The sequence below is a fragment of the Molossus molossus genome, unplaced genomic scaffold, assembly GCF_014108415.1.
Source record: "Molossus molossus isolate mMolMol1 unplaced genomic scaffold, mMolMol1.p scaffold_m16_p_14, whole genome shotgun sequence".
Taxonomy (NCBI): domain Eukaryota; kingdom Metazoa; phylum Chordata; class Mammalia; order Chiroptera; family Molossidae; genus Molossus; species Molossus molossus.
The window spans coordinates 38752255-38767384 of record NW_023425349.1 but is presented as its reverse complement, the minus strand read 5'-3'; the positions used below and the strand labels follow the sequence as shown (position 1 = coordinate 38767384).

The 15130-nt window shown below is 43.7% G+C and overlaps 1 protein-coding gene across 2 annotated transcripts in view; it reads left to right on the top strand.

The window, feature by feature from the left end:
• Positions 1-15130, top strand: part of NTRK2 (neurotrophic receptor tyrosine kinase 2) — a 334115-nt gene that overhangs the window by 57179 nt on the left and 261806 nt on the right. The window lies entirely within an intron of this gene.

Here is a 15130-nt window from a genome sequence, read left to right as displayed (position 1 = left end):
GGGTCTGCTATTCAACTGTGAACAAAAGCATGTGCATAACAAACCACCCCCGGCCCAGTAACTTACAACATACTATTTAGTCTCGTCATTGTGGCCCACCTGGTCTTGCTAACGGGTCTGCAGATCAGCAGGGGCAGTTTTGTCCTGGGTGTCCTTATTCCGGGGTGCAGGGTGAAGAAGCAGCAGCTACACAGGACACCCACTTCCTGTAGTGAGTGCGGAGAACAAGAAGACACCTAGAGGTATGCAAGGCTTCCTAAGGCCTAGGTTCAGGACCCACACGTGATCTCTTCGGCTATATGCCCTTGATCAAAGCAAGTCACAGGGCCAAAGCCAAATCCAGGGGCAGGGACTCCTACTCCTCCCAAGGAGGTGATGGGGGCATGAATCATTTTGAACAATGATCTAATATGCACATATTATTTTTATCCCAAGTGTTTAATGAGATTTTGTAGCTGCAGTGGCAAAACCCAGACAAAACCGTGAGCAAGAAAACAGTGTTTGGTTGGCTCTTGGACAATTCAAGATGTATTTTCTAGCCCCTTATCCACCTGGAATTCAGAATCCTACTTTCTCATCCATGGTTGAAAAATCAGTGCCCTGGCATGTTTTGCTTATCTGAACTGGCTGAGGTGAGGCGTCCGTTTGTTCAGATCCTGAATTGTTTTTTTAGGACTTGTAATGGTTTCCACCTGACCAATGATTTGGTTTGGGAAAGGGTGCTGGCATCAGGAGTCCATCCTGTGGCCAGCACCAGGGTTTTAGTGTGACCCTAGCAACTCAAGGGTAATTGTCCTGCATCCACCTGCTTCAGACCCCGCTGTTCAGTGGAGTATTCTTACTTGCTTGGGATTGTTGCCCAAAGACCTGTTGCCGTGGAGGCCAAGGCGTGTGTTTGGATATTGGGACCGGCACATGAATTGAATTCTTCACCGTAATAGCTCTAACTTAATCAAAGCCACGCAGGGATGGCTTGGCAGAAGAAGGGGAAATAGAAAGTTGGAGGCCCCTGAGGCAGGGGCTGCTTGGGAAGCATAAACTGGCTCACAGGGCAGCCCCACGGACAAAGATGATGCGTGCAAAGCCGCCTTCCATAGACAGTGAATGAGAATGTCGTAATTCTTAGTCTATAGTAAGTGTTCCCATTATCCTGCTATTTATTAAACAGCTATGTAAATGGACAAGTTTCCTTAGCGTGTTCAAAATGTGTTTTGAATTCTATAAGTCTGATTTACAAACAGCCTTTCAGGAGTATATAAAACAAGTGGTGTTTGGATGCCTTGCCAGACGCCCCTGGCAGTTGTCTTTCCCATTAATTCTCCCTCTTAATTGAGTTTAGCTGCTTGGCTACATTTGCTGTAGTAAATCTCTAGAGTACTGTCTTTTCCCCTGCATGTTTTGGGGAATACAGCTTTATAGTTAAATTCAGAGACTCTGCTTTGGGACAACTCCTTTTTGTTTGTTTTTAAGTACACTTTTTACATGTGAATTTTAGATTTACCGAAAAGTAGCAAAGAGAGGAGAGTCCCCAGCTACCCTGTACCCAGTTTTTACTATTGTTGATATCTTGCTTTACTGCAGTACATCGGTCAAAACTAAGAAACCAATGTTGCTACATTACTGTTAACTAAACTTGACTTTATTTGAATTTCACCAACAGCCTTTGGAAACTGTTGGAAGTGAACTTGCTGCAGGGTGAAGGTCAGGCATTTAGAAGGTGTAGAAGTGGTCTGTGTGCTTTGATATGTGCGTAGTTCCCATAAAGCCAGTCGCTTCTATTTCAGGTGGGATTTTGATGTATTTTGTTTTGAACATTTCTGTATGGTGCCAGTGTTTGGTGGAGCTCAACTCCTCTTATCCATGTGGCCTCATTTTTATCAATTATCTCTGTTCGTTTTAACTCCCCTAGTGGGAGGAAAGAACTGTTTCCTGGCATAAGAATAACTTGGAGTCTCTCAAATATCCTCTTTAAGAGAAATAATCCTTTATTTGTGAAAAATAAAAATTAAACTCAATTTTTATCAAGATGTACCCTGCCTCCCTTCCCTCCTCTCTTCTTGCCCATTTATTAGTTTCTATCAGGTTTTTAAAATGTAAATACCTGCTTTTAGAGAGGACTAATTTTGTTTTTTCTCTTTACGTATTTACTCAAGGACCAGCTATCAAGGAGTAATAAATGAAAGTGGAAATGAAAGAGACTTGGCCCAGAGTGACAGTGGATATAAATGGCCCTCGTGGGCCATAAACCAGTGTGACCAATTAGAACTTGACCTCACTTGGCTTGTGTGATAGAATCTTTGTGGGTATTTATAAGATTTGTAGCCATAGCATCGAGATAATGGCCTAGAACTGATTCCTTTCCTTCTCCTCCCCTTTTAAAACTAAAGAAAAATAAGCAAATAGCAAATATGCGTGATTCATTTCCCTACTGGTCTAAAGGTACATTCCAAGTTAAGGACAGCAGGTCAAGCTTGAGTTTATATTTGTTCTGTATTTCTGCTGTCGTCATATAGTAACCGATGAAGAAATTTAGCTTTCACAAATCTTTCTGATAAAACGTTTCAGCTATATTTTCTCCATTGTTTTGATGAGACCCCTTTTTTAAACATTGCACGTTTCCTGGCTTGCAGAGAAGCAGGCAGCCCGGGGTCCCGGTGCGGCAGTGTGCGGTACCTCCAGAGCCCAAAGAATTAACACGGCAGCGCCGCTGTCCTGGGCGTGTGGCCCTCCTTCAGCTCGGAGCTGAGATTTCCATGGGATAGTCACCTTGCTTACAAATTCATTCTCTACTTGGAGCTAGAGAAGAAAACGCGTTGAAAGAACTGAAAACAGAAATAAAAACCAAACCACAAAGTCCCTAAAACAGAAATGGATGAACGTGGAAGGGGAGACCGACTGGACGTGGTTCTAGTCCGGATTGCCTTGACCATCACGTGGCCTGGAGAGACTGGAGGGGGTGGCGGGCACTGTGCCTTCCGCTCAGAGAAAGGGTGAGGCATAGAGACCTCCAGCCAGGCCACAGGGTGGCACCCACAGGGTGTGAGGCAGATAGTGAAGATCCCCACAGGTCTTTGCGGAGTGCTGGGACCTTGCAGACTCCAGCACCAGAGCCAGCCAGGGTGCTCATGAGGAAGGACAGGTGTTGTCAGATGTCTAGATGTCAGCAGAACCCTAGATACCAAGCCAAAGCCTTCCTATCTGTTAATCACCGGCAACCTGGCTGGTAACTGAGAAAGGGAGGCGAGACTTTTCCGAACTTCAAACTCTAGATTGATCATCTCAACCCCACAGAGAACTGAACTCATCAGCTCTGTTCAGTTTGGGGTTATGTTTAGAGCATAAGACATACCCTTTGGCTTCAAAACGAAATGTAGAGGACAATAGTGTTTATCTTTCTAGCGCACTGATGAGTACAACTTGTGACAATCCAACTAATTTCACTTCCTTTTTGTTTTTCATTTCCTTTAAAATGTATTCACGAGGAGAGATCTGCTCTGATGTCTGGAACAACATTGCCCGGCTCGGGTGCATGTTAGAATCAAGTGGGAAGTTTTAATTATTACTTTATCTTATTTCATATTTGATACACATTCCTGGGGCCCACCTCCACGTCTTCTGAGTCAGTGACTCTCGGATGAGGCTGGCACTTTAGCACTTTGTATTTTTAAGATGCCTAGGGACTCCAGTGTTCAACCAAGGGTGAGTCGCTGGTCTGGACGAGGCTCCGACCCAAGTAAGATTTTCCTGCTCGTTGCTGAGTAACAGACAGTCCTTTGGTCACTTTAGGTTGCAGACAAGATCTCAGCTGAGAAATGACAAGTTCCGTCTGAGTTAGAAATCGAAACTCCGGACTTAGATGGAAGGGCCAGTCCCCTCTCCTCTTCCAGCTCAGGCTGCATGGGTGGTGGCGGGAGACGTGAGCTTCAGCTGCTCTGCTGCCCGGGGGAGGGCGGGCATGGGGGATGGATGCATGGGCGTGTGCTTGCTGGTGCCTTTGTCTCTAGGGACCTGAATATGTTCAGGACTGATCCATGGACTTTTTTCCCTGGCTCCCTTTAGGGGTGCTTTAGAGATTCCACTCTCTGCAGTCCCCTCTTCCACAGTTCCCATGACAGAAGCAAACACATTTTAATCCAACTGGTGGAAGCAATCCCCTCCTTAGCACCCTGGAATGCAGCTTTGTGTTGTTGGGGTCCCTCTGCTCCTGCAGGGGCCCTATTGTCAGGACCTAAGACTCCCCACACAGGCTTTCTCCCATGCTGCCCCCTCTGGGCCATAGGAGCCCTCGTGATGCTTTGTCCTGACCCCTCTGGGTGTACAAGTCTAACCCAAATGCCACCTGCACCTGCCACCACAGTGGCTTTAGCGTCCTCTGCAGGAGCCAGGCGCTCGTCCTCTGGGCCTTCTGCCTGCAGGGACATGTCCAAGCTATCAGAGCGGGGCCAAGGAAACCCCGTGGTGGGGTGTGGCAAGGACCCACTTCTCCCCGAAGAACGCTCTTTCTGAGTCCTTCCTGGTCTTTCCTCTCTGGGACCTGTTAAAGTCCAGGGAGAACATGGAGCCAGCTCTCGCCATGTCTGCCGTGAATCCTGCAGTGTTACCCTCTCGGGGGAAGACCGAGAGACCATACAAGGGAACCCACTCCTCACCTCCTTCGTGCTCATGCTCTGCAGCCCTTGGGGGGAACCCTCTGCCCAGAACGGTCCCTCTCCGCACTGGCCTTGTCCTCCCTTGTCCTTGTCCAGGAGATTGGGCGTGCTCAGGGAAGAGGACCTCGGACTGTGCCACCTGATGCATGAACTTTCTAGACTTGTAGCTTTAAGGAGAAAACAATGTTTGCTTCCTAGAAAGGGTGGGGAAATGTACTCTCTCTCTGGCATCTAAGCTCTATCCTGCTTCCCTCCCATTTGGAACGGGATCTCTGGGGACAAAGCACACCTGCCGCCCGTGCCCCTATCGTTTTGTGCAGCCATGGCCAGAGTGTACCCGCCCCACTCAATATTTGGGCATTTGGCTATTTTTAGGTTTGCTCAGTTGCAGTGTAAACTGCCATCCTTTGTGCCCGTTGGGGCCCTTTGCCTTGGCTTAGACTTCCAATAGCATTATAAACCAGAGCTTCTCAAACTTTAATGAGCATACAAATCTCCTGGGGTTCCTGGTAAAATAACAATTCTCGTTCCATGGGTCTGGGAACGGCCTAAGAGTGTCCATTTTCATCACCTCCCAGATGAAGCTGATGCCCCAGGTCCGAGTAGCAAGGGCAGTTCTGCCCGGCAGAACCTGGGGGAAGCCACTGGAAGAACTGGTCAGGCATCCCCGCGGACTCCTCTGGGATATCAATAGTAATAGTGATAAAAATATTAAATAATGGGTGCCCCGAGATGCAATCTAATTGGGTTTGGTGACAGTAGGGCGAATGCAATGCGGGGCTCAAGGAGGCCGGGGGAGTGAATAAAACGCAGGGAGAGCGGCGCAGGCGCCCTCACAGAAAGCCAGGGGCTCTCTGAGACCCTCCCAAGGTTCTGCTGTATCCTATTTAGCTTACAGGCCAAAAATACGCTTGCCTGAGATGAAATTGATCCACTCTGTGGCTGCCATTGGAATTCAATCCCACCTACAGGAAAATCCTCCTCGCGAACGTGAAAATGTGTGTGGAGCCCACGGGGAGGTTGGGAGTAGGGAGGGTACCTTTTAAGTCGGATTTTAAGCAGAAATGAATGGCCTGATGCTTGTGTCATGAGGAAGAACCCCGGAGCCTTGGCTGGTATCTTCTAATCTGCACATGTTTCAAGAATTTCCAAGGTCAGATAGTTCCGTGAACGTGGACACATTGATTGTTGAAGAGCAGATTTTCCTGTGGAAAGTGTTACCCGAGGGACTGACTGTTTAGGCCTGGGACAAGCCCAGCCAGAGCACTAGATGATCCAGTACCGTGGGCTTACAGCTTCCCATTCTTTCGGCGGTGCATAAAGAGTGTCTCCATGGCCCCCTCATTCAGGAGGAATGTCACAGCTCAAGAATGCTCATTCACACAAGCAGTGGGAGTTAGTGACTTGCGCTTCCTAATTCAGGAGCAGTTGTCTCCTATGCAGAATTCGCGTCAGAAACAAACTATAAATAGTGGAAGCGTTTTCCCCACAGCTTCTCCTCCGTGCTGTTTCATCAAAAGGTTCATGACGTCGCGATGAACTAGAGCACTTAGAATTGCCTTCAAACTGGCAGATTTAATTTGATGTGCTTAGGCCAAAGAATGGAGAGAAAGGAAATTCCTCCACATGTGGGACCTTGAGAAAATAGAAGCCCCCCTACAGCTTGCCCCTCGGGCCATTTGTCAGTACCCGTTTCTTGTCCTGGGAGCGAAAAGAAGGTTCCACCTGCTTTTCTGCCTTAAATAACCGTGAAGTCTGGTACGGCCATAGACTCATACTAATCACGATAATTAAGATTTATACTTAAATAGCTCTTTATGTCTCAAGAGTACTAATGTTAATTAATTATGCTTCCCGAAACTCCTGAGGAGCTGCCAGGGCCAGTGCTATTACCCTCTCCTGTCATACGGAAGACTCCTTTGTGCAGAAGAAGTGAAGGGACTTCCTGTGCTGCGTGCATTCATAGTTCAGCCGGGAATGAGACCCAGACGTCTGAAACCCCAATGTTTTGGGGCCCTGGGTTCAGCCTGCCATTCAGGAGGGGAAGAGGAGAAGGATCTGGACTCAAAAGGCGTAGCCATGAGTTAGAAAGCACCGTTGACAAAGGACAGTTCATTTGAAAAGACCAAACCTTTCACTATGGCTTTATCACATGGAATTCTTTGAAACACTTTTCAAGATCACACTGAAGGGACTCTCAAAACAGAATTGAAAGGAAAGTCTTTTTCTGTCTTTTTCTTTAAGGCGTTAGAGAGAGATTAAAAGCGTAAAGGAGGGAAACAGATGTGTCTCCTGGCCTCCGCCATTATTTTTATCTTTGCAGCAGAATGGAAAGGGAACCCCACTGTCAGGCTACCTATCTCCCCACAGTTTTTTTTTTTAAATTCCTACAAATATATTTGTCCTTTAGCTGTACATTCTTACAGTTAAAACGCCATACAGATTTACTCATGAAGATTTGCATAAAGTCATCATTTACTCAGGAGCCATAATAGAGATGAGAAAATGGGAGCTAAAAAGTCCTCATTTAAGTCATTCAGCATCAAATTAAGCGGATAATGAGGTGCTTTGGTTTTTGAGATTGTTGTGGGGGAGGGGTTTAATTGACCATGTTTAGAAGCCTCAAGGCCCCACAGTTCCACTGTTGGGGCGCAGGCATCGCGGGTTCAGTGCAGAGCTCTCCTGGGAGCGCACGTATGACTGACTGACAGTGTGACTGACTGACACAGTCCCCTGTCCTGTCACGGGAGTGCTTCGGGCTGAGCTCTGGGCCGTTAGTCTTCCCGAAGTTCTGGACAGCATGCCTTAGCTCAAGACCCTAAGTGCAAGACAGTGTAGCACCTGAAGGCACTCGACAAATTCTTCGGAAAGTAGAACTTGAACTTCAGAGGAGCAGACATCCCTGCTGGGCGCTCATCTTCTCTGGGTTGGCAGACAGTCGTGCTTCTGCCTTTGCGTGAGCTATGGAGGGAGAAGGTGGTCTGCGGCTTGTTGGCAGTGCCGGTGAGGTTAATGGGCTTCCCAGATCCCCAGATTCTATTTGGAGAGTCCCGATGTGAAGCTTTCAGGCTTGATGTGAAGGCTTGATGTGACCTCCTGCTCCCTGGATGGAGATTTCTTACCTGATGAGGACTACTAAGAAGTGCACTACCCAAGTCGGATGCTGCTCATTTGCTTTCATTCATTCTCTTTCCATTGGCTTTTTCCCTCAGAGCTCGGCTCTGCCTCTCCTTAGTCACCTTTTAGTCCTGAAAATCACCACCGGAGGCTTCTGCTGTTCGCATATAACAATATATGACAAGCATAGTTAAACTAAATAAACTAGTTAGAAATTAGACTTAAAAATGGCAGGATATTTTCAAAATGTGACCATTGCCAGAAGTCACAAAGGAAAGGGGTGATTGTTTCCTGTGTCTGCATGTAAAGTGAGGTTAATAACTACCTCACTGTGGGAATGTAAACATCACGGGAGGTTCGCTTGACGGAGGAGTTGCTAGAAGCAAAATACTGTGCTTGATGAGCTGGGGGGTCAGCTGGAGTAATGTGACCCTTGTTTTGCATAAACTCTCGGTCTGTGCACTCTCCATATGCCAGGCTTCTCAAACCTTTGTACACGAAGAGGCATTTCTTTACGGGGACAAGTAGGCCCTCATCAGACGTAGTACAGTATGCTAGGGAGGGGAAAACCACCCTTGTTCCTCCCACATTGTCTTTCTGTGAGTTTCATAATCTTGCACTAAATTTAGCTATTCCTGATGAGGAGAGGAAAGTGCCAATATGTCCTGTGCATCTGGGAAAATGAACTTAGGAAGATGGAGTGCTTTTCAGGAATTTTAGACATGACCTATGGCTTTGCTGTGAACTTGGTAGGAAAGGCACGCACCGTAAGTGTCAGAAGTCTGGACAATAACCTGCGTTACAGATTATGGGTTAATCTATGTACTTTTGATTCCACCCTCAAAGCCCACTTTTCCGTACCCGACATTTGCTACTTTGAATTGATTCAAGGTTTTGGATTTTCCTGGGAGCTTCGTGTGAGATGTGTTTAGGTATTCCCTTTCTGTGTCGGGCTGACTGTGCCTGCCTGTCATTTTCACTGAGGCCTGTCAGCGTGTGGCTTATAAATCTTGGTCCAAATCTTCATTGTGTCTTCTTGCTTTCTGATGGAATTGTGTATGTAAAAGCGGGTGGTGACTGGGTGTGGGGTCTCTGAGAGCATCCGGACAAATCAGGGTGACCGATTAGTCTTAGTTTTTGCCTTAAAAGTCCTGTGCCTGGGGAAAGCCCTCCACTCCTGGACAAACTGCAAGGATTTGCCTGGAAAGGTCCCAGTGTTAAAACTTAAATTCATTGTCTCAGAATCCCCTAGGGCTTCAGCAATCCGGGGAGGTGGGTCAGGCCACCCCAGTACAAAAGAAGGTCTTCATACTTATGTCCAAATACTTAAAAAAATATAAATCAAGTTCATGAGTTCTTCAATAAAGTAAGTGCTATTCTCTTCCAAATATGCTTGTAATGCCTGGAAGGCTGGGCTTGAAGGAGTTCCAAGCCGGAACACAGGAACACAGTGGTTTGGGTAGAGCTGGTTTCTGTCCAGGGTCCTGCCCCATGCCTCCAACTGTTCGGCCAGAGGCAATGAATGAGCATGTCATACCCCCGCCCATCTGTCCTGGCTCAGTCTCCACCCCTCTGTTGGGTCTTGGGTCACAGGGTGCTCATACTGGTAGTGTGGCCACCCATGGGCTGACAGATGTAGAGGAGAGGCTGACCAGCCCTGGGACAAGGGTTTGGGGCCTGTGGGGAGGGGATGCTAGGTCCTGGGCACCTGGAGTAAGGTTGAGAAGTAAAGAGTGGACCCTGGTGGGCAGGTGCCCTCGTACATTCAGACTGTATACTTGAGGATACAGTGGAGAAGGGGACCAGAGTGTGATTCTTTACAGTAATAGATTACTGAGCAGTTCAAAGAATAACTTGCTGAGTCGGGATTATAGGACTTTCCCTTCAGCAGGAGTAGGAAGTCCTCACAGTGAGGGGACACCATTTTGTCCAGGAACTGTGCAAAGGGAAAGGACTTCAGCCATGGGTGGGTGCCCGGCACATGGCATTACCAGGGCTGCCTGGGATTTCCTGCTGCGTTAGCCCCTGAAATACCTCTCAAACTGCAGGGCAGCCTTTAGGGCCTTTATCTGGAATGTCAGTCACATCAGCTACAAGTAATTCTGACAATACATATTGATGTATTGTAACTCAAAACTTAGAAATGGTGTTTGAGATCATAAAACTCAAAATATAGCTGGAATCAGTGATTTTGCATGAGTCGACACAGGACCATCTCCCATGGCTGCACAATTTCCGGTGGTGCCTTTCACAGAGACTAGTCTGAATCGTGCCCCCTGGAGTTGTACAAAGCATGGACGGCACAGAGTAGGTCAGTCCCTGAGTCAAAGTGCACAATCATCTGCTTAATTTTTCTCCTGCTAAAATAGATGTTTTTAGGCAAACACCAAGACACATAGTAATTAAAATGCCACAAATTAAAGACAAAGAGAGAATCCTAAAAGCAGCAAGAGATAAGCAACAGGTTACCTACAAAGGGAACCCCATAAGGCTCTCAGCTGACTTCTCACAAGAAACACTACAGGCCAGAAGGGAATGGCATGAAGTAATCAAAGTCATGAAAAACAAGAATCTGAATCCAAGACTACTCTACCCAGCAAGGCTATCATTCAAAATAGAAGATCAAATAAAGAGCTTCCCAGACAAAAAAAAGCTAAGGGAATACATTAGCACCAAACCAGCACTGCAAGAAATGTTAAAAGGACTGCTGTAATTAGCAGTAGAAATGGGAACAAAAATAGAACCACACTAAACAAAAATGGCAATAAATAAGTACATATCAATAATCACCTTAAACGTAAATGGATTGAATGCTCCCATAAAGAGACACAGAGTAGCTGATTGGATAAGAAAGCATGACTCATCTATATGTTGTTTACAAGAGACCCATCTCTCAACAAAAGACTCACATAGGTTGAAAGTGAAGGGATGGAAAAAAATTTTCCAAGCAAATGGAAAGCAAAAAAAAGCTGGGGTAGCAATTCTCATATCTGATAAAATAGATTTCAAAATGAAGACCATAACTAGAGACAAAGACGGCCACTACATAATATTGAAAGGATCTATCCAACAGGAAGATATAACCTTGATAAACATATATGCACCCAATATAGGAGCACCAAAATATATTAAAAATCTTCTGGAGGACTTCCAAGGAGAAATCGACAACAATACAATCATAGCTGGGGACTTCAACACCCCGTTGACAGCACTGGATAGATCCTCTAGGCAAAAAATTAGCAAGGAAACAGAGACTCTAAATGAAGCACTAGACCAAATGGATTTAATAGATATCTACAGAGAATTACACCCCAAAACTACAGAATACACATTCTTCTCAAGTGCACATGGGACATTCTCAAAGATAGACCACATGATAGGACACAAACTAAATCTCTACAAGTTCAAGAAGATTGAAATCATATCAAGCATCTTCTCAGATCACAATGGCACGAAACTAGAAATCAATTGCAACAAGAACATGCAAAGACATTTCAACACATGGAGGCTAAATAGCATGTTATTAAACAATGAATGGGTCACCGAGGAGATCAAGGAAGAAATCAAAAACTTCCTGGAAACCAATGAAAATGAACACACAACAACACAAAATCTATGGGATGCAGCGAAAGCAGTTCTGAGAGGGAAGTTCATAGCACTACAGGCCTACCTCAAAAAACAAGAAAAATTTCTAATTGACTGTCTAACCTCACAACTTAAAGAATTAGAAAGCAAACAAAAAGAAAACCCCAGAGCAAGTAGAAGGAAGGAAATAGTAAAGATCAGAGCAGAAATAAATGACATAGAGACCAAAAAAACAATTCAAAGGATCAATGAAACAAAGAGCTGGTTTTTCGAAAAGATAAACAAGATTGATGGACCCTTAGCTAGACTCACCAAGAAACAAAGAGAGAGAACCCAAATACACAAAATCAGAAATGAAAGAGGAGAAGTAACAACCAACACCACGGAAATACAAAAGATCGTTAACAACTACTATGAACAACTATATGGCAACAAATTCGACAATCTCAGCGAAATGGACAAATTTCTAGAAACACACAGTCTCCCAAAACTATTCCCGGAAGAGATAGAAAACTTGAACAGACCAATAACAACTAAGGAAATTGAAGAGGTAATCAAGACTCTCCCAGCAAACAAAAGCCCAGGCCCAGATGGTTTCACGGGGGAGTTTTACCGAACATTCAAAAAAGAACTAATACCCATTCTCCTCAAACTATTTCAAAAAATTCAAGAAGAAGGAAGACTTCCAAACACGTTCTATGAGGCCAGCATAATTCTAATTCCAAAACCAGAAAAAGACACTACGAAGAAAGAAAACTACAGGCCAATATCCCTGATGAACATAGATGCCAAAATCCTGAACAAAATACTAGCAAATCGGATCCAGAAATACATCAAAAAAATTATTCACCATGACCAAGTGGGATTCATTCCAGGGATGCAAGGCTGGTACAATATTCGCAAATCAATAAACGTGATACACCACATAAACAAAATGAAGAATAAAAACCACATGATCATATCAATAGATGCTGAAAAAGCATTCGACAAAATCCAGCATCCATTTCTGATAAAAACGCTCAGCAATGTAGGAATAGGGGGATCATATCTCGACATAATAAAGGCCATATATGAAAGACCTACAGCCAACATCATACTCAATGGACAGAAACTAAAAACATTTCCATTAAGAACAGGAACAAGACAGGGATGTCCACTTTCGCCACTCTTGTTTAACATTGTACTGGAAGTCTTAGCCACAGCAATCAGACATGAAGAAAAAATAAAAGGGATCCAAATTGGAAAGGAGGAAGTGAAACTGTCATTATTTGCAGATGACATGATATTGTACATAGAAAACCCTAAAGACTCCATCAAAAATCTATTAGACTTAATAAATGAATTTGGCAAAGTAGCAGGATACAAAATTAACGTCAAGAAATCGACGGCATTCTTGTACATCAATGATGAACTCACAGAAAGAGAAACTGAAAAAACAATCCCATTTACCATCGCTCCAAAAAAATTACGATACCTAGGAATAAACTTAACCAAAGAAGTAAAGGACCTATTTGCAGAAAACTACAGGTCATTGAAAAAAGAAATAGAGGAAGATATAAAAAAGTGGAAGAACATACCCTGTTCATGGATTGGAAGAATTAACATAATTAAAATGTCCATACTACCCAAAGCAATCTATAGATTCAATGCAATCCCCATCAAAATACCAACGACATATTTCATAGAACTAGAACAAATACTTCAAAAGTTCATATGGAACCAAAAAAGACCCCGAATAGCCACAGCAATCTTGAAAAAGAAGAACAAAGTTGGAGGGATCACATTACCAGATATCAGGTTATACTACAAAGCGACTGTAACCAAAACAGCCTGGTACTGGCACAAGAACAGGCATATAGACCAGTGGAACAGAACTGAAAACCCAGAAATGGACCCAAGGCAATACGCTCAATTAATATTTGACAAAGGTGGCAAGAGCATACAGTGGAGTAAAGACAGCCTCTTTAATAAATGGTGTTGGGAAAATTGGACAGCTACATGCAAAAAAATGAAACTCGACCATCAACTTACACCATACACAAAAATAAACTCAAAATGGATAAAAGACTTAAATGTGACCCGTGAATCCATAAAAATTCTAGAAGAAAATGTAGGCAACAAAATTTCGGACATCATACGGAGCAGAATTTTCACTGATACATCACCTAAGGCAACAGAAATAAAGGAGAAAATGAAGACATGGGACTACATCAAACTAAAAAGCTTCTGCACAGCAAAAGAAACGATCATCAAAATGGAAAGGCAACCCACTGTATGGGAGAACATCATTGCCAATGATGTATCAGATAAGGGGTTAATTTCCAATATATACAGAGAGCTCATACAACTCCACAAAAGGAAGACAAAGAACCCAATTAAAAAATGGGCAGAGGAGCTGAATAGACACCTCTCCAAACAGGACATACAAATGGCCAAGAGACATATGAAGAAATGCTCAACATCACTAATCATCCGAGAGATGCAAATTAAAACAACAATGAGGTATCACCTCACACCTGTCAGAATGGCCGCCATCAACAAATCATCAAACAACAAGTGTTGGCGAGGGTGTGGAGAAAAGGGGACTCTAATACACTGCTGGTGGGAATGCAGACTGGTGCAGCCGCTATGGAAAACAATATGGTGCTACCTCAAAAAATTAAAAATTGAACTTCCATTTGACCCAGTGATCCCACTGCTGGGAATATACCCTAAGAAGCCTGAAACACCAATCAGGAAGAATATATGTACCCCCATGTTCATAGCAGCACTATTTACAATAGCTAAGATCTGGAAACAGCCCAAGTGTCCACCAGTAGACGAATGGATCAAAAAGCTGTGGTACATATACACAATGGAGTACTATGCAGCGGTAAGAAAGAAAGATCTCTTATCCTTTGAGACGACATGGAGGGACCTGGAAAGTATTATCCTAAGTGAAAGAAGCCAAGCAGAAAAAGACAAATACCACATGATCTCACTTATATACGGAATATAATGAACATAACAGTCTGAGGAATACAGTAAACCGAGACACATGGAAGTAGGGCACAGACTGACATCCCTCAGAAGAGGGGATGGGGGGTGGGAGGGTGGGAAGAGATAAACCACCGAACTTATATGCATGTATGCATGACCAATGGACATGGACAACTAAGCCGGGGACAGGGTGGAGGGGTGGGGGTGGGGGGTGCCAATGGGGTAAAAAGGTAAAATATCTGTAACAAAAAAATAAATAAAAATTCATAAAAAAATAAAAATAAATAAATAAAAATAAAATAAAATAAATTTGCATAAAATTGGATCTTAAAAAAAAATAAAATAAAATAGATGTTTTTCTAGTTGGACTGTGTTAAAATTTTAATTTAAACATTAGGACCGCTTTTATTTGATTCTTCATTTAGGCTAACCTTAATTATTCACTAGGGAATACATGAACAGAAAATTGGCTCATTTCACTTTATTTTAAATAGTATTTTTCTGTTAAAGGTTTAGAAATGAAATGAGAACTGAGCAAGCTTTATTGTTTACAAGTTTTACTTTTTCACATGTCAAGTGAAGACCAAAAGCAGAAGACGTAGCTTTGGAAATTCATTTTGTGATCACTTAAATGTTATATCAAAATTTAAATTTATTTCCAAGTAGGCTTTCATAGAGAGACCCAGTCAGTTCTGAATGAAGAATAAGTGGGAAATATTTTTGTCACCTGTTCTGTTGACAGTGACTTTTAAAAAGGTTTTAAAGTGTTCTTGCCAATTCTCATGAGAATATTTTAAAAC